This window comes from Erythrolamprus reginae, chromosome 3 (genome assembly GCF_031021105.1).
Source record: "Erythrolamprus reginae isolate rEryReg1 chromosome 3, rEryReg1.hap1, whole genome shotgun sequence".
In the NCBI taxonomy this organism is placed as follows: Eukaryota; Metazoa; Chordata; class Lepidosauria; order Squamata; family Dipsadidae; genus Erythrolamprus; species Erythrolamprus reginae.
The window spans coordinates 217730955-217749491 of NC_091952.1; the positions used below are offsets into that span (position 1 = coordinate 217730955).

Consider the following 18537-nt stretch of genomic DNA (forward strand, 5'->3'; position numbering starts at 1 on the left):
GTTCTAGATTGTTCTGGTCACACCACAAGGATAGTTGTACAGATGGGAAGTTGAACAACTATCCTTGTGGTGTGACCAGAACAATCTAGAACTGAACACACTCAAAACCGTAGAAATGGTGGTAGACTTTAAGAGAAACCCTTCCACCCTTCCACCTCTCAAAATACTAGACAACACAGTATCAACAGTAGAGACCTTCAAATTTCTAGGTTCTATCATATCTCAAGACCTAAAATGGTCACCTAACATCAAAAATATCATCAAAAAAGCACAACAAAGAATGTTCTTTCTGCGCCAGCTCAGGAAGCTCAAACTGCCCAAGGAGCTGCTGATACAGTTCTACAGAGGAATCATTGAGTCTGTCATCTGCACCTCTATAACTGTCTGGTTTGGTGCTGCAACCCAACAGGACCGACACAGACTTCAGAGGATAATCAGAACTGCAGAAAAAACAACTGCTGCCAACCTGCCTTCCATTGAGGACCTGTATACTGCATGAGTCAAAAGGAGGGCAGGGAAAATATTTACTGACCCCTCACATCCTGGACACAAATTGTTTCAACTCCTACCCTCAAAACGTCGCTACAGAGCACTGCACACCAAGACAACTAGACACAAGAACAGTTTTTTTCCAAACGCCATCACTCTACTAAACAAATAATTCACTCAACACTGTCAGACTTTCTACTAAATCTGTATTTCTATTCTACTAGTTTTTCTCATCATTCCTTTCACCCATTTCCTCCCATGTTGACTGTATGACTGTAACTTGTTGCTTATATCCTAAGATTTTTATTAATATTGCTTCTTCATTGCTTATTTGACCCCTATGGCAAACATTAAGTGTTGTACCATATGATTCTTGACAAATGTATATTTTATTTTATGTACACTGAGAGCATATGCACCAAGACAAATTCCTTGTGTGTCCAATCACACTTGGCCAATAAAAATTCTATTCTATTCTATTCTATTCTATTCTAGACATAGTAAAATTGTACAGTATATCAACTCATAAAACAATCTCTTTCCTAAGTACCAGATCAGATATTAGCAGATATGAAATATAAGGAAGGCATTTTATTCAATCTTACAAGGTTGTATTTATCATTCATGGAAAATTCACAAGTGTTACATTAGCCTTAGGAAGGCTCAAATAACATTCTCTGTCCCTCGATCAAAAGAAACATGTGGAGATATGCACGAAAGAATTCACAAAATTATTCAACACAAGTTCTATAAATGTGGTTCTCATTTCACATATAATAATTGCAAGTATGCTGCATTTCATAGTATCTGTCTGGGTGTATTTTGTTTATTCAAAAAATGAAGTAAATGACAACATGTTTCTGGGAGATTTTGTCAACTAGGGATTAAAAATGTTTTGACATGTTTTCCTACCTAGTACTATCCAAAGACCAGAAATAACTATATTCATGCAAACTTGAATTTGTAAAAACAAAAAACAAAAAAAACCCTACAACTATGACATGAATATCTGTTTTCCCCATGCTTTTTCTTCTTTGTTCCTTCGAAGTTCATTAGTTCCTGCTGGTTGTTCACCACCTGAAATCATAATCATCTGTTTGTGACATCACAATTAGTTACTGTGAAAATGATTAGTGTGTCACAAACAGATGATTATGATTTCAGATGGTGAACAAACAGCAGGAGCAGATGGACTCCTAAGGAACAAAGTTCCTGGTTTCATGCATAAGTCCAGAGTAATAAATGAGTTACGAAGAAAAACAAGTGTTTTGAAATAAAAGGTTTTTTATGGTTTTGATTTTCACATGAACATTTTAGATGTGCAGAGAATTTATTCCCAATGCAGACAGAAAAAAAATTACATTCCAACAAGCTTGGCAAATTGTTTTCAAACATTATTTTAAAGATCAAAAGCTAAATTACTTGATAGACTTGGTTGTCTGACTGAAAATATACTATTTGGAATTTTTTAAAAATTACTCTGATTCTTGAGGTATAGTTATAGTTTTATTGAGCAATAATACAAAGAAATATTAAGTTATTATTTTAGCATTTTTCATCACTAAAATAATTTTCAATTACACTAAAATTTGCATATCTATGTCATAACATTTTTCTAATAACTCTAAATCATAGAAAATACTATTTGTAACAATTTTTTTAAAATATTGAGAGGAAAAAAATGACATGTTTCTACTACAAGCTGGTTTCTCTCAAATTATTTATTATTTTATTGCTATGCATGCCTCTATTATCATAATTTTAATCAGGGAAGCTTTGAATATAACACAACTGATTTTTATTACGTAAGATTTTATTACATAAATTACATTATATTAATGGCATAGATTTAAAATAAAAATATCTCATTTATAACAGAGCCAAAAGTTACATCAGAATACAAGTAACAAGACAAAATTGGTGGTTGTTCACCTTGAGAAATATCTCTGACCCATCTGAGAAGATGTAATAATAAAAGTGAAATAAGCTCCATAAGATGATTCCCATAAAGCAAGTGGATGGTTTTGGCTGCTCTAATCAGAGATCCAAGCACATCCAATATTGAAATTGTTCTCTTTCAGAAGGATGGAAGAACAACAGTATGGGCATTTTTAAAGAATGTTCTTCAGTGTAGGACAGAGCCAAGGTCTTAAAAGTACAGGTTCCATTTCCACCTCCATTTCTATCTCCAAGAGAGTTTTGTATCAAGCAATAAGAAACCCAGAAATATATCAACATTTCTCAATAAAAACAAACTTCAAATCCTCCATTCTCAAAGAAAGTGAATTTTGCTCCCTCTAACTCTGTTATTCGATAGAGTACTTTCAATAGTGTTCTGACACTGACATTAGTCTGAACTTTCTCTCTTGTTCAGTGGTTCTCAACATTACTAATGCTACAACAGTTCCTCATGTTGTGGTGACCCCCAATTATAAGTCTAGCGCCAATTCTCCCAACAGAGCTTTAAGCTGATTGGCAGGAAAGTCAGGGGAACACCCCCGCTGTAAATGCCTGATTGGTCGGATTGTAAAAATATGTTCCAAGAATTGAAGCTTTAGTTCCTAACATCATGAGAAATTTGTCTTTTCCCATGGTCTTAGGTGATCCCTGTGAAGCGGTCATTTGACCTCCAAAGGGGTTCCGACACCCAGATTGAGAACCACTGCTCTAGCAGCCCCCATTCCATACTGCCCAGCTAATGCTGCTCTTCATCTAGCAGTGGGTACTATTCATTCCTTAGCTGGGGACTGTTCTTCTCAGGCTGTGCTCTGCCAAATCAATTTTTCACAATTCATCAGCCCTGAAACTTTTCTAAATGAGACATTTTTCAATTTTCAGCAACTTCTGACATTCCATCTTTTGTATCTTCCCTTCTTTCTATTTTAATCCACTTTCATAATTTCCTTTAATTCTAAAGCTAACTCCTTCACATTTCCAACTTTTGCATTTTCTCCTAAACAGTTCCTTAACATCTGCAATTTTCTATCACAATATATTTCACACACTCTTCTTCATACTCAGTAACCCACCCCACTAAACGGCAAGAAGGCCTCTCAAAATTTGCATGGATCTTTCTCTCCAAGAATTCTTCATCACAATCTCTCCCCACAGTTCTGCAACAATAAATAAGGTCAGCTAAGGGGAACCCAAACCAATCACTTATAGAAAATTAACAGAGGGGATCGGCTTCCCTACTGCCCATAAATTTTCTACTTAAAATACTATCCTTCCCTGTGCCAGAAGGCTAACTGAGAAATGTGTGCATGCAATACAATTTGTCTTGTTTTATAGATAAAAGTAGTTCCTCTAGATAATTACCTCTTGTATAAGTAACCACAAACTGTTTATTCTTGCTGTGTTCCCATGACAGGCTTAATTAGGGTTACTGTTTTGTGGGAATTCTACAATCCAGTTGGTTGTAGAGCATTTGATTAAAATAGTCCTGGATTTGTTTTTAAAGTTTCCCTCCATTTGCCTTAGATACTCAGTGGGAAGAGTGGCCAGAAAATCCAGGATATTCATTTTAAAATTCACTCTTGACAGCTGCTAAGCACATACCCTTAATGCTTATTGGCTCCCAGGCCAGCTAGCCATTGCTACATCATACAGCTTGCAAATACAGTACTCTTTCTGTAGGCATTTACAACGGTTGCCCAGAAAGTAATGCACCACATTTTTTTTCTCAGTCCACAGTAATGGTACGAATGCAAAACTTTAGATATACATTATTTGAATTGTCAGGAGTGAGTGTGTGCAAATTTTGTGTTTCTTCAGACAGATAACGTAGCTGCAGCAGTGTTTCGAAATGGCATCTGTAAGTGATATATGTTACGAGGCTCACCCAGAAAGTAATGCACTACATTTTTTCTTCAACAATTATTTATTGAACACAATGAAACTTACACACAAGAAAGAATGATGTTTCTTCTACACTCCCTATTTTTCCACATAATCTCCATCCTGTTCTATGGCCTTCCTCCAGCGAGACACAAGGGCATGTATGTCCTGAAGGTACCACACCTTGTTCTGGTCACGAAGCCATTTCTGCACTATGCGAATCACCTCTTCCACACTTCCTTTGCTGATTGACTACTTCAGCGCCAACTGCTGAGTTGTTATGCATGGGTCCTTGTGAATGAGCACATCAGCAAGTTGTGTCTTGTCAGGTGTGATCGCCGTGGCTGGCCACTCCAAATGCTGCAAATCTTAGAGATCTGTTGAACCGTCTTCTAATGGCCTCACCCTCTGTTCCCAGCAACTAACCATATTTCTGTTGATTGTAGATTCTACATAAACTGTATACAAACATTTGTGAATGTTTCCAACAGTTTCTTTCTCCGTAGTGAGAAATTCAGTGATGACACGCTGCTTGTAACGTACATCACTTACAGGTGCCATTTCGAAACACTGCTGCAACTACGCTATCTGTCTGAAGGAACACAAAATTTACACACACACTCCTGACAATTCAAATAATGTACAGTGTTCCCTCGATTTTCGCGGGTTCAAACTTCGCGAAAAGTCTATACCACGGTTTTTCAAAAATATTAATTAAAAAATACTTTGCGGGTTTTTTCCCTATACCACGGTTTTTCCCACCCGATGACGTCATATGTCATCACCAAACTTTCGTCTGCTTTTAATAAATATTTTTAAAAATAAACTTTAATAAAAAAAACGTGGTGAGTAATAATCTAAATGGTTGATAAGGGAATAGAAAATTGCAATTTAGGTGTTTAAAGTGTTAAGGGAAGGTTTGTGATACTGTTCATAGCCAAAAATAGTGTAATTTACTTCCGCATCTCTACTTCGCAGAAATTCGACTTTCACGGGCGGTCTCGGAACACATCCCCCGCGAAAAGCGAGGGAACACTGTATATCTAAAGTTTCGCATTCATACCATTACTGTAAACTGGGGGGGAAATGTGATGCATTACTTTCTAGGCGATCCTCGTACAATCAATAATGCCAAAAAAACATTGGCAGGGACTCTTCACACCTAAGCTGTGAAAATACTCACAAACTCTGCAATATACTTCAAAATGTAAGCAAACAACAAAGCTCCAAATATTACTGTTTGGAGAACTGCTTGCATCCAGCATAGATGATGTGAGCAAGGCCCTAATGATGACAGTCCTGTTTTAGAGATCCTGGTACTAGGGATATATCCTAAGGTACTTGGGTGTGTTTTGCTTCCTCCCTTTCTGCTTCTATTAGATTACCTTATGCTCCTTGTGGGGCTTGTGATATGGTACATCTGCCACATTTGCTGTTGCTTTTCTTTTGTAATAAAAATCCAGTCAGCCAGAGTGAGAGAGTTTGGGGCTTTTGTATAGATAGCAGTCTTTTTTAAAAAATCATTTATTTATTTATTTATTTATTTTTATTGGATTTTATGCCACCTCTCTCCGCAGACTCGGGGCGGCTAATAACAGTGACAAAAAGCAGCATGTAACAATCCAATACTAAACAACTAAAAAAAACCTTATTATAAAACCAAACATACATACAAACATACCATGCGTAAATTGTAAGGCCTAGGGGGGAAAAATATCTCAGTTCCCCCATGCCTGACGGCAGAGGTGGGTTTTAAGAAGCTTACGAAAGGCAAGGAGGGTGGGGGCAATTCTAATCTCTGGGGGGAGTTGGTTCCAAAGGGCCGAGGCCGCCACAGAGAAGGCTATTCCACTGGGTCCTGCCAAATGACATTGTTTAGTCGACGGGACCCCGAGAAGACCCACTCTGTGGGACCTAACTGGTCGCTGGGATTCGTGCAGCAGAAGGCGGTCCCTGAGATAATCTGGTCCAGTGCCATGAAGGGCTTTATAGGTCATAACCAACGCTTTGAATTGTGACCGAAAACTGATCGGCAACCAATGCAGACTGCGGAGTGTTGGTGTAACATGGGCATATTTGGGAAAGCCCATGACTGCTCTCGCAGCTGCATTCTGCACGATCTGAAGTTTCTGAACACTTTTCAAAGGTAGTCCCATGTAGAGAGCATTACAATTCTTCCATTTGTACTTTCTTCTGTACCCACTGCTGCCTGCCTTAAAATATTGCTTTAGTGCAAAACCTCATATGCTATCACAACCATAAGCAATGAGATGTGATTGGGTCATGAAAACATTGTCCAGAGATAGATATTTCTCTAAAGATAAAGTCATCCAGAAATCTAATACCAACTATGGAATAGCCATGGAATATAATTTTTGCATATATAATTCTCAGTAAATATCTGTCCCAGTAGATTTTATAAGACGAAGAGTGAGAACGTATGTATTTTTTCTTCCTCTACATTCAGATCAATAACTGCCCTGAGTCCTGTGGGATTGGGTGGCATATAAGTCAAATTAATAAATATTGATAACATATTTCAATTAAATATTGATTCAAAAATGTCTGGATTGTTTCCATTGCAGAGCTGAATAAACTGTCAGACTAAAAGCTAGATTTTGGGCTTTGAATAAAAAATTGGCTACTTTTCAAAAAATTGGAATGAGACAGAACAGATACTAGAACAGTAGGACTCTACAAGGACAGCCTGACCTGCTTCAAAGCAGAACTCATAGTTGGGAAAACTGCCCACTATGCCTTGGTCTTGGCTTAGTTCATTCCAACCAATCTCTTATTCTTGAAATCCATAGTTTACCCTTTCATAATCTTGCATGGGAAAAAACATAAAGGAATGGTTATAATGCTGCTTCTTATCAGGTTATGATGACATTTTCAGCAATGTTAGAATATTCTACATAGATAAATCAAGCTCAAGTGTCTCAGAAACTGTTAAGAGACTTACTAAATGGCAGTAAAGCTACAGGTCCTCAATATTTTTTTAATGATTATAACTTTATTTTGAAAAGCAATGAAATTTGTAGACAAACAGAACTATCTGTGATGAATTATTGGAAGACAGTTCTAGCAGATTTTGTCCAGAATGTTCCTGATTGACAAGGGTAAAGAGCATGAAAAAAGATATAGTCCTTAGGTTAGTAAGCAAGATGATTATGAAATGTACAATTTCTGAGGGGTAGTTTGAATAAACTTTCTAAAGGTCTTTCAATTCTATTTCTCCCAAAACATTAGTGGCACAAAACAATGGTGGTAAGAGTCACTTGTATTTTCCCACTGATTTTTATAGTACCTGTACTTTTATAGCATAGGTAATCCTTGACTTAGAACCATTCCTTTAGTTATAAAAGGCACTGCAAAAGTGACTTATGATCAACCTCTAACTAACTCTTGTTTCTATAGTCACATGTTCCTAATCTGGGCCTTTAGCAACAGGTACAGGGGTCACATGATCACCATTTGCAACTGATTCTGGGTTTTTTTTCAGAATCACATTTTTTAAATTAAAATATTAAAATGATTGCATTTTAAAAAGATTATTACTTCATTTGTATTATTGCATCCTGTTATATCAAATATATCTTTTACTTAAAATTTTTATACAGCTGATTTAAAAATAGATAAATACAAATGTTTCGCTAACTTTTTGATTCTGAATAGTGAACAATTTGACCATTTCATCCCCTAGCTCAGTGGTGGCAATCCTTTCTTTCCTCAGGTGCTGAAAGAGCATGTGCACGTGCTATCACGCATGCGTGAGTGCCCACACCCATAATTCAATGCCTGGGGAAGGGGAAAAAATGCCCTGTTTTCCAACTTCTGGTGGGCCCGGTAGGTTTGTGTTTTGCCCTCCCCAGGCTCTAAGGGATTCCCTGGAGCCAGGGGAGAGTAAAAACGCCCTCCTCCATCCGCCTGGAGGCTCCCTGGAAGCCAAAAATGCCCTCTCAGTGCGAGCCAAAAATCAGCTGGCCGGCACACACATGCACAATGGAGCTGAGCTAGAGCAACGGATCGTGTGTCAGCAGATATGGTTCCACATGCCACCTTTGGCACCCATGCCATAGGTTCGCCATCCCTGCCCTAGCTGGCAAATATACATAAGAAGAAGAACATTAAATGTGCATGATACAAAAGAATACAATTACTATTAAATATTATTGATGTACACATAGGAGGTGTGATGCTTTGAAAATAAGGGCACCAGTTTTTTCAATGAGAACAATTGAGTGGTATGTGCTTCTACTATGCCATTTCCCCCAGTAGTCAACCAGATGGTTAGGAGAAGGCCATACACGAATAAAAAGCAATAGCCATACAAGTACTCTTCAACTTATAACCACAATTGGGGCCAAAATTTTTGATTGCTAAGAAATGCAGTCATTAAATGTCTCAAGTCTTCAGAGAGGGACAGCATACAAATCTAAATAATAATAATAATAATAATTATTATTATTATTATTATTATTATTATTATTATTATTATTAAAAATAGGTTTGTTGTTTTGTTGTTGTTTTGTTGTTGTTGTTGTTGTTGTTGTTGTTATTATTATTATTATTATTATTATTATTATTATTATTATCATCATTATTATATCAAGGGTCCCCAAACCTGGCAACTGTAAGACTTGTGGACTTCAACTCCCAGAAGTTGGAGCATAGTTGGCTGGAGAATTCTGGGAGTTGAAGTCCACAAGTCTTAAAGTTGCCAAGTTTGAAAACCTCTGCATTAAATGAATCATCACATGACTAGATTGATTTTACAGCCATTTTAGTGTGGTGTTTAAGGAAATTATAAAATTAAGCGAATCCAACTTCCCAAATTTATTTTGCTTGTCAGAATGTGGCTGGGAAGATCACAAATAACTGTAGCAGCAATTGTACTGAGTATATGTAGAAAACAAATATTGAAGAAGCATAAGGCAATGGCATTTCTCTTCTTGTAGCTGAACAAACCCTTACCGTTTCTGGCTCTTCTTTAAGTAGAGGAAGAGGCTTCATAGCCAAGTTGTAATTACATAGTTTCAGATGCATTCCGTTTTGCTATTTTCTTCTTGGATCCTGTTCCAATTGTAATTTCATGTCCCACTTTAACCTAGTAAAATAAGTAAAAAAATAACATTGCATCACTGGTTTTTCAGACAATATAATAGTTGTCATTCAGCTTCTGTTGAACTACAAGGCAACTTATATATGAGGAATTGTTTTTGTTCAGGTCTTGTTTCTCACATTGTACATTAGGCAACTGCCAGGATATATTATTCCTTAGGTTCTGGACAGACGGCAAAATACCAAAGTTCTCGTTAAGATGTAGCTCCAGACCTACTTTAAGCTAGTCACTTTGTCTTAGCCTAATCTAATTATGGTTGCAAGTAATATTTTACATATATGATGCCTACAAGCTTAGAGAAAAGAGATAACATAACAATAACAATGATACTAATATAGTTTTAATCATAGTTCAAATAATAAATTATGATCAGCCTCAAATCAGAAGGAAAGTAGGGAACTGATATAGTGGAAAAGCGACAGATAGAAGAGCGACAACACATTATATAGCCAGGTATCAAAGCAACTCTTGATATTTGTATAGGTAATTGGCTCCCAGATCGCCATTACTAAGCTATGCAATCATAAGGCACAGCATGTAACCTCATCACTTGGTAATGGTAAGTCCCAGTTGCTATCGTAATTCCAGAACTATGCAGATCATTCAGCAGGAAGCGATGGAAGTCCTAAGCAAGGAGTGTCAAGGATTTGTAGGTGTCAGGAATTAAAAATCCCTGGGTAATATCTTAATGCAGAAGGTAGGCCTCAGTTAAGAATGATGAGTAATTCCGTAAACTTCTTAAAACCCACCTTTGCCGTCAGGCATGGGGGAATTGAAACATCCCCCCCCTGGGCACGTTGAATTTATATATGGTATGCTTGTGTGTGAGTCTGTTAGTTTGTGGGGGTTTTTAAATCTTTAAAATTTTAAATTGTTGATTACTTATGATTTGTCTTTTTACATGTTGTGAGCCGCCCCGAGTCTTCGGAGAGGGGCGGCATACAAATCCAAGTAATAAATAAATAAATAAATAAATAAATAGTTCCCTCTAAGCTGAGCAGTGAGCAATCGCTCACTTAAAAATCATCATCAACTCAGAGTTTTCCAAACCTGCCCAGAAGCCGAGAGGGAAATTTTATTATTATTTCTGTGCCGCCCAGTCCCGAAGGGACTGTCGCTCAGACACTATACTTTTCCGCTCACCCCCAAAAAAATTTAGAGAGAACACTGGTTGAGTGTGCAGCAACCTAGTAATTATGTGAAAAAGTATTTAAGTAAGCAAGACCTCCCTGCTCTCTCCCTCTGTCTGTTCACTGTTGTTAGTAGTGTGCTGTTGCTGTTCGTGGAAATATGCTTTGAAGAAGCTGAAATGCTGTACAAGTTGGTTCCTGTGAGTTATTGAACTAAGATAGTTGTAGCAAGGTACTAGTAAGATACTAGTTTATTGTATTTATAGTATAGACACACAGTAGTAGTAGTATAAAGAAGTAAATATATTTTTCCACAACTTCCTGACACCTTTTCCCCAGGCTTTTTTATACTTTGTTTTATGTTTGGTATGAATGTGTTGTTTGGTTTTTTAAAAATAATGATAGGGTTTTATATGTTTTTTAATATTAGATTTGTTCCACTACTATATTATTTGTATTACTGTTGTGAGCTGCCCCGAGTCTTCGGAGAGGGGCGGCATACAAATCTAATTATTATTATTATTATTAATACAGTGGTACCTCGAGATACGAGTTTAATTCGTTCCGGACCTGGGCTCTTAAGTCGAGCAGCTCTTATCTCGAACGACTTTTCCCCATAGGAATTAATGTAAATAATTTTAATTGGTTCCAGCCCTCAAAAAACTCACAAAGTTAGTCTAAATTATGCAGAAAGACATGTTTTTAATGAAGAAATGTACATGTACATATAAATGAATAATGAAGTTTCTTTCACTTAACTTGTAAACTTTCTTAAACTTTTAAATTTACATATGTTCAACTTCTCTGCCACCCAATCCTGTAGGACAGAGGTCCCCAACCCTTTTTGCACCAGGGACCGGCTTTAAGCGATCAAGAGAGGAATGGGTGAATGAATGGACGGAGGGTGGGAAGGAAGGAAGGAAAGAGGGAAGGGACAGGAACAGAGGAAGGAAGCAAGGAAACTTATGAAAGGGGAGAGTAAGAGAGGAATGAGTGAAGGGAGGGAGGGAGGGAAGAAGGTGGGAAGGAGAAAGAAAAGAAGAAATAGAGGAAGGGAAGGTAAAAGAGAGAAAGAAAAAGAGAAAGAAAGCAAGCAAGCAAGCAAGCAAGCAAGCAAGCAAGCAAGCAAGCAAGAAAGAAAGAAAGAAAGAAAGAAAGAAAGAAAGAAAGAAAGGGGGAAGGGACAGGAACAGAGGAAGGAAGCAAGGAAACTTATGAAAGGGGAGAGTAAGAGAGGAATGAGTGAAGGGAGGGAGGGAGGGAAGAAGGTGGGAAGGAGAAAGAAAAGAAGAAATAGAGGAAGGGAAGGTAAAAGAGAGAAAGAAAAAGAGCAAGAAAGAAAGCTGCAAGCACCCCCCCGAGCCCCCCAGGCCAGCTGCAACCTTTTAAAACACGCGCGCCGCTTCGCAGCTGTCTCCTGAAGCCGAACGCAGAAGTTAGCGTTTGGCTTCAGGAGACAGCTCCTTGGCGCTTGTATCTCGAATTTGGGCTTGTAAGTAGAACAAAAATATCTCTCCCCTCCCAGCTCTTATCTCGAGTTGCTCTTAAGTAGAGCAGCTCTTATGTCGGGGTTCCACTGTAATAATAATAATAATAATAATAATCTAACATGATAAATCACATAAGAGATGTTAACCACTATAGAACAGTATATAAGTCTAAATGTTAAGCGCTATTGCTAAAAAATGTTTTAAAATTAAATTATAACCAAATGAACAGAATTATGAGCTGCCAAAGAATAATCCCCCCTGAATTCAGTAGGTCATGCTTGCTAACAGACATGTTTATGATTGCACTGTAAATAAAATAACATTTAAAATAAATAGTGAGGTGAAAATTCAGTGCCTGATGCATAGACTGCCATTTCTCAGACTTGTAGAGCTGATTTAAGTATTATTATAACCTCTATCGAGGATTAAAGGTCTGACTACAAAGAAAGAGTTTTCTGAAATTAACTTTGGGAACAAGACTTCAACTAATGTCATCAGAGGTTTTCTTCTGTTTATCTAACAGTCAGCATAAGTAATTGGATCCATTTCATCACATCTAAGCTTGTTCTTTGTGTGACAGATAAAAATGAACATATTATCTCCAGATATTTTACTTCCACATTCAATTAAAACAAATGAAAGCAAGGTTTAAGTACTTTATACAAAAGTCATTTTGCTTTGATAAGTTTTTGAAGGCAGTAATAAATCTACCAAGACACTGTTTCTGTCAGATATCACATGATTTTAGTGTGAATATTTTGAAAACAGTCTTATATGTCTCAAGCCATAAAGTTTATTTATAACTACTAAAAGCAATCAAACTAGAAACAATAGTGTCCAACAACATTAAATCACGTTAATTCTTCTTGACTTTCATGGGAGCAATTAAAACCCATGCTTAATTCCCTGGCTGAAATCAACAGGACGTGAAAGTATTGGACGCTGATTGGATTATATCCCTAGGCCCAACAAGAGATTTGTTTAATACTTGCAACAGCTAGCTATGTTAACTTGTTTTTCTTTAAATAATTATAAGACTAGGACCTCTTACTGGGAAATGAAGTCTATCTCTTCAACCCCCTTACTGTGATCAAAATTGGTACTTTCCCTTACACAACAAGCTCAAGAATCCTTTCTGTAGATTTTGGGAGGTTTTGTGTATGCCACACAAAATCGCTTTTAGTGAGATGAGTAAATTTGATTATTATTTGATTATTATAAATAATTACAAATAATCAAATAATTATAAATGAATAAATTTAGAATATGATTCAAGTTATTTAAATCTGATAAAATTACCCAACCTGTACAAAAAGTTTATGCTGTATGTTACTAAACACAGTCTAATGGTAAAACTTTAGTTTTAGCCTGTCTATTAAAACCTGCAAATCTCACTTCTAAAACAATTATATCTGGCTTTTATTTTAACCATTTTAACCATTTTAAAGATTTATCTGGGAGAAAAATCCCCCAAGAACAGCGTTGAACCATTGAATAAATGAAGTCCATGTAGGAAATGTTAAAAACAACAAAACAAGTTAGTCAAATACAACTAAACAAACAAATTAAATGTTTGGAACATGAATATAAACATAGAGATGTTTTCCAAGTTGATTAATTATATGTGGTTTGGAAGAAACTGTTGACTTAGGGGTCAAGCTGGAGCTTTTGAAGCTTTCTCTGTGAATCCCCAGAGCTAACTTCAAAATTCGTATTGATGAGGCTTCCTTTTCCCATTAGAGAAGTGTATACATAAAAGTGTACATACAGTAATTATTACAGGAATTTTAGTATTAGGAGAAAGAAGGCAAACAAAGGAAAAGAATGTGCTATTAAATCTCAATAAGTAGAGTACAGTGTTCCCTCGATTTTCGCGGGGGATGCGTTCCGAGACCGCCCGCGTAAGTTGAATTTTCGCGAAGTAGAGATGCGGAAGTAAATACACTACTTTTGGCTATGGACAGTATCACAAGCCTTCCCTTAACACTTTCAACCCCTAAATTGAAATTTCCCATTCCCTTAGCAACCATTTAGATTATTACTCACCATGTTTCTTTATTAAAGTTTATTTAAAAAATATTTATTAAAGGTGGGCGAAAGTTTGGTGATGACATATGACGTCATCGGGCAGGAAAAACCGTGGTATAGGGGGGGGGGAAACGCAAAGTATTTTTTAATTAATATTTTTGAAAAACCGTGGTACAGACTTTTCGCGAAGTTCGAACCCGCGAAAATCGAGGGGAAAAATGGAATGGAAAATGAAATGGAAAAAATTAAGATCTTCCTGTTATTTGAAATGAAAAACAATACATAGATTTTCTGTATGGTTTGTCCTGACATGATCTTCCAGGTTTTCCAAGGGTCTACTCATCACCACCATTTTTGAGTCCATCCACCTTCCTACTGTCATTCTCTTGCTCTTTTCCCTTCTACCTTCCTAAGCATTGAAAGCCTTTTCCAGAGAGCTGGGTCTTTAAATAATGTGTTGGAAATATGATAATTTGACCCTGGTCATTTGTGCCTCAAATAAGAATTCTGGATTGATTTTTTGGAGGCATGCTCCATTTTTTTCCTTAGCTATCTGTTCAATTTTATTTCATACATACATACACATAACTTAAATACGTACATACATATGTATATGTTGGGGGGTGGAAACAATTTTTAGATTTTTATATCCATATTTCTCAGTGAGCCTCTATGATCTGCTATCTTAGGAATTCTTCTAAAACATGCTATACCAGGGGTGGGCAAAGTTGGCTCTTCTATGACTTTTGGACTTCAACTCCCAGAATTCCTGAGCCAATCATGCTAGCTTAGGAATTCTGGGAGTTGAAGTCCACAAGTCATCGAGGAGCCAACCTTGCCTATCCCGCGCTATACTGATGAATACACTGAGCGAGTCAGGAAGCTAATAATCTTTTTTAAATGGACTAGGAAAAGACAATGAAGAAGTTAAAATGCAAACAGCAATTAACAAGATGTAAAGCTATAATGTTAGAGATGAAGTGATTAAAGTGAAGTGAAAAGGAAGTACCCACTATCACAGTTTAGCAGTCACCATGAGTGACTTAGCTATACATCAGAACTTAACATAGTTTTACAATAGCAAAACCCTAGAGTTCCTACTATAAAAAGTCAAGGAAAAAAGTTTCTGATCTGAAAAGATAAACTACATAAGCCCATCCAAGGGATGGCAGGGACCTCTTACAAATGCAATTTTATTTATTTATTTATTTATTTATTTTGTCCAATACACAATGAGGGTTTTAGTGGGTATATATCTATATACACATAGTAAAATACATGATGGTTATAGAGGAGATACTCATAGTAAAATATATCTAAGAAATAATAGAAAAGAAGGTATAGTAATAGAACATATCAATGAAAGAATAGAAGAAGAGATATAGGAATAGAAGAAAGGTACAGGAGATATAGGAGAGCAATAGGACAGGGGACGGAAGGCACTCTAGTGCACTTGTACTCGCCCCTTACCGACCTCTTAGGAATCTGGATAGGTCAACCGTAGATAATCTAAGGGTAAAGTGTTGGGGGTTTGGGGATGACACTATGGAGTCCGGTAATGAGTTCCACGCTTCGACAACTCAATATACAAAATAATATTTCTAAATAATTTCTGTGTCAACTTTCTTAACTCACAGGAACTTTTCTGTCTCACATCAAGATAAATAGGTTTCTTGACTCTAAATAATCCTCCATTATTTACATACAATATGTTTTAAATGGTACAAAAAATTTAACAGCAAATCTACCATTCTAATTTATTTCATCTGGCTACTTCATACCTTGTATAATAGGTAAATTTTGCTAGATTATTTTTACAGGCAAAAAGGAGAAGGGTCAGAATGATTAGCTTTCCTAATATTACACAACTAATATTACACAATATTACACAATAGAATCAAAAGTTAGGCCTGACACACATCACTCCTCCTCTAAACAATCTATATAAGGGATCCCTCGTGGCACAGTGGTTAGAGTGCAGCACTGCAGGCTACTTCAGCTAAGTGCTAGCGGTAGTTCAGCAGTTCAAATCTTATCACTGGCTCAAGGTTGACTCAGCTTTCCTTCCTTCTGAGGCAGGTAAAATGAGGACCCAGATTGTTGGGGACAATATGCTGATTCCGTAAACTGCTTAGAGATGGTTGTAAAAGCATTATGAAACAGTATATAAGTCTAAATGCTGTAGCTATTGCTATAAATAAAGTAGGACTGCAGCACTAATAAAGAAATCAGATTTCAGCAGTGATTTGTATAGCAGTATAACAGATAAGATAAAGTTGTTGCATTTAAGCAATTCAGTTGTGCATAATGTTCATTTGGGTATATGTTATATCATTAAATAATGAACCACTATAGCATAAAAAATACATCGAAAGATAGAGACAGACACACAAAAACCAAATAGAAAGCAAAGAATTTAAGTAAAATAGATTATTTTAACAGAGTACGTTAATTAGAAAGTGATATTTTTAGATGATTAATATATATTACATTCCCATGTAAATATTGGATTTAGGGACAATTAATTCCATTGAAAGTAAATAAGCTTTAATTGACATCCCCTGGATTGATTTTTTGTTGTTGTTGTTGTTCGGATACAGTTTGTAAAGTGAGTAGCTATAATGAAAGAAATTAATGCTGAAAAAAGTTGCTTCCTATTGTGTTGTTGTTTATGACTTAACAAGATATAAAGAAGCATCACTTATGGTTAAAGAGTTTTAACTGCTTCACTCCATTATTATTTTCTTCCTGACTCCTAAACAGACTTCAATAAAATAACATAAGAGGGAATTTGCACAAAACTGATTACTTAGCTGGGAGGCTAAGATTGGCTTTTATGATGAAGACTCAGTGATAATGTTTCACAAATTATATAGAGAATGGCATGTGGCTGACTTACACACCTGAGTTTCATCAGATTTAATGCAGATAAAACTAAATTTACTCCTTTCTCCCATTTTCAAAAGGAATTTCAGATGAATACACAAATTAGGGCCAGCCCCACAAAACCTGAAGCTCATGAATTACAGAAGTGGCAATAAATCTACTGCCACCAGAAATAAACACTCCATTTAGGAAACTTGAGATCACAGGAATTCAGGTTTAGAAAGAAGTTACATTAAAGCACAGGAAAGCATACCGATATTCAATAAAAAGAAGAAAAAAATCCCACATCTTTGATAGATAAGCAGGTTACAATCCAATGTGTATAGAGGTAATAATTATAATGCAACTATGAAACCCCAATTGAATTTTTCAGATTTGAAGAGTTGTAACAAACAGCTTCTTGTAATAATTTTTAACCCTGCTGTTCTGTTTAAGAAAAGTAACAAATCTTCTGTTCCCGGGTCACCCTGACCCGGACCGAAAACTCTTCATTTGCAGTGCTTATGTTTGGTCAATTTGAATACTTTTTTCACTTGGAAAGTAGTCTGAACATTTCTGCACACAATGATATGAAAATTGAACTGAAGAAATTAATCCTTATTGGTTTATTTTGCACATAAATATGCCTCCCCCCCCCCGTTTTTGTGAATTTTCTTTAGGTTTATTGATAATTATGCCTGCAAAATACATTCTATTTTACTAAAGTTGGTATGGGATTGGTAGCTTGAACATTTCTGAACATAATGATATGAAAATTGAACTGGAAAAATTGATGCATATTGGTTTATTTTGTTGATGAAATGCACACACACCCCGTTTTTTTTAAATAGTCTTCACTTTATGGATAGTTTTGCTAGCAAAATACATTCTATTTTACTAAAGTTGGTGTGGGATTGGTAGCTTGAACATTTCTGAACATAATGATATGAAAATTGAACTGGAAAAATTGATGCATATTGGTTTATTTTGCACATAAAGTATGCCTCAATTATTTCAATTTATATAAAAATTATGCTGTTAATTTCAAACTTACATACTTTTTTTTTAGTAAAATGGATTTGTTTCATAAAATTAGTTCTCTGGCTACAATGTGGTTGATTTTCAAAAGGATATTCCAAATATTTCTAGACAAATATGTATAAACAGTGACAATAATGGCACACAGCAAGGCCGAGGGGGGGTGGCCCTTTTGTGGCAAAAATAAACCAATAAGAACCATTTCTTTCAGTTCATTTATATTTTTCTTATATTCAGAAATGTTCAATTTAGTATATCAAACCTTTTGGGGGAAAATTCCTTAGGGATTTGTAGCCTTAAAAAATAGAAATTGACACGAAATTAAAAAAGGATGGGGGGAGGGGCTTTTTGATCAAAATAAAAATATAAGTCTCAATTTTTCCAGTTCAATTTTCATATCATTATGTTCATAAATGTTCAAACTAGTTTTCCAGTTGAAAAGGTTTTCAAAAAGACCAAATTCAAGTGCCTAAAAAAAATCATTTTGGTCCGGGTCTATATGACCCGAACAGACTAAGTGTGACTTTTTTTTTGCCCA

General features: G+C 36.1%; 1 long non-coding RNA gene across 1 annotated transcript in view; it reads right to left on the bottom strand.

The window, feature by feature from the left end:
* LOC139165048 (uncharacterized) overlaps positions 1–18537 on the bottom strand; it is a 213169-nt gene that overhangs the window by 164288 nt on the left and 30344 nt on the right. Inside the window, exon 2 of the long non-coding RNA XR_011558734.1 lies at positions 9301–9433. This is a non-coding gene — a long non-coding RNA (uncharacterized lncRNA). The remainder of the gene's footprint in view (positions 1–9300; positions 9434–18537) is intronic.